This window comes from Penaeus vannamei, chromosome 28 (assembly GCF_042767895.1).
Source record: "Penaeus vannamei isolate JL-2024 chromosome 28, ASM4276789v1, whole genome shotgun sequence".
Lineage (NCBI taxonomy): Eukaryota > Metazoa > Arthropoda > Malacostraca > Decapoda > Penaeidae > Penaeus > Penaeus vannamei.
The window spans coordinates 11,909,384-11,911,883 of NC_091576.1; the positions used below are offsets into that span (position 1 = coordinate 11,909,384).

At 35.0% G+C, this 2,500-nt stretch overlaps 1 protein-coding gene across 2 annotated transcripts in view; it reads right to left on the reverse strand.

Annotated features, from left to right (window-relative positions):
• Sec71 (ADP ribosylation factor guanine nucleotide exchange factor Sec71) overlaps positions 1 to 2,500 on the reverse strand; it is a gene marked incomplete at its 3' end in the record, with an annotated part of 76,381 nt that overhangs the window by 25,000 nt on the left and 48,881 nt on the right.

Here is a 2,500-nt window from a genome sequence, read left to right on the forward strand (position 1 = left end):
TTTTTTTGTATCAAAATGACTTTACAGGGAAATTTTAGCATTTCCCCATGACTCTCTTCACAGTTTTCTTTGAACATCTGATGTGTATTCACAACATTACAACATGTACAATAACTCTTACTTCCAAATTGATTTTATATATAAATGATTTAAGTAATGAATTGTGACTGCTTTATTGACACCAGTGACTAGTTACTAAAATTGAATCAGCATGTATTAACCACTTGCCGGCGGGATACCATGTGCCTATATGCCATGCCCACTGTGTGTTTAATTTAGTAATTGCTTTTCCATTTAGATGGATCCACAAGTACCAAGTCACCAATGAGCCAATTACCTGTTTACACTTTTCCTTGATTTTTGATAGTATTTTTTAGCATTTGATTCTGCTGTTAGTAATGTCAATAATATATTAATTATAATGTTTATAACAGAAATAATAGTGTTGACATTGTTAGCATTAGTAAAAAAAATAAAACAGTTTTCCACTATTTCACGGAAAGGGGAGGTCGAAAGTTCTACTAACTGACTCCTTTGTGATTAAGCACTGGCAAAGCCATCTATGTACAGAAACACTTAACAATACAATACTCAAGTGAACGTAACTTTTTCCCATCGGCATTGGCTTAATTTAGGCTATATACTATTTCAATTCTTCATTCAGTTACCTTAATATGCCTAAGCCTTTTAATGTCTTTAAAAAGACACAAATACTAAATTTCCATGATTTTCCAGACTAGAAAACAAAATCCCATGATATCCCAGGTCTGGAAATCTTAATTACAATTTCCTTGATTTTCCATGATTCTCTAGCACTAATACGAACCCTAGTAAGGGAACATCAGTGTAAGTGTGGGTGTCCGACTCTCAAACATACATCCATATGGACATGTGTGACTAAGTTTTATAAAGCTATAACTTAGTAATCTGAAAGTAAAATCCTGTGAATCAAAGGTTAATTGCAGTAAAGTTTCCAATCCCAAAAACTTAACCTAATGCCAACAGGTGGCATGTACAAACATGCCATACATTAATGGACTCATGTACATCAATGCCAAACGCATCAAGTCTACTCAAAGTTGTGATTGCTAAAAGGTTGTTAGCTTTTTGGACAATTAATGTAGTGATTTAGGAGCTACAGCCCCTCAAAAGAAGTCACTTTTTGGCCTCATTACCAGGACAATCATATATGCTCCAGACAAAATTATATAAAGAAACTACATATTTCCCATACTTCCAATTTTTTCATCAAGCAGCTGACTGCATGTGATGTCTGGCATGTGGTCCATTTTAGTGCAATCAATTCCTATCAGCATTGGGTTAATATTATGCTTACTTAAATATGCACAGTCTGTACACAAAGAGGACACATATACACACATCCTGTGATTGGTATGAAGCTCATACGTCGCAGATGGTTTTAGTAACTAACACCTTTTTAATCCATGCTCAGTCACTTGAATATAGTACTGACAGGTTGGAAAGAAGGAAAGCATTAATTCATATTTTAATCTAGTGCTACTTAGTAACTCCAGTCCTCTTACAAATTTAATATCAAGCCATACCACAGTCACATAAAAAAGCAAACATAATCCATACACCCTCCATGAAAAGAATAAATACATCATATTTTGGGATTGTAAGTCTGTTCTCAAAGGAAATCTATATCTAAACAAAATTCCAGTACTGAACATTTCACCAGACTTTGAAAATTCTAAAATTTCAATTTCCCCATTTAACTCATGGCCTACAGATGATATGGGGTTCACATCATGGCGGACTTGGTTGTGGCTCTAGGTGACGTGTTAATCACATCTCAGCCATCTTGGGTACAGTCTGGATGACAGGGTATTCAGGTCATGTTATAATCATGAGTGCATTATATCTTATGCTGTTCTTTGTAAGGAATGCTCATGCCCACACCACATGCTCTGGGGCATTGTCTGAGGGAGAACGGGATGTGTAACATTTTGTGTAAAGGGCACATTTTAGCATATAAATAATTTGCCTACTATGCCTGCAAGATGTCATGCACCAAAACATAGCGCTATTACTATTGTTTTGAACCTGTAAGTAACCTTCACTCTTGTTTACAAGATCTGTCTCCTCATTTCAACTATTCACATTGTCTTTTGGCATTCAGCATTCTGCCAGTGTGATGTATGACTCTAATATGGGAAGTGCTTAAGCAATGGTGGCAGCAGCCACCACTGACTTCATACATATGACTTCATACAATCTCATATTTCATAAAAAATGTTTGTGAAAATTGGTATCTTTTAAATTCTTTATCCTTCAATAAAACCATATTAAACATTGTACACAGAGTGTAACATTGTAATGGACTCTAATGTATAAAATCAGGCTACTACAGGTTTGATCTACCAACTAAAATGCATATCATGCATCAATGAATATGTTAAGACATTTAAATCCTGTTTTGCATCCAAATGATATAAGAAATATCACATCACTTTGTTGGTGTGGAGTGGTAAGTGCT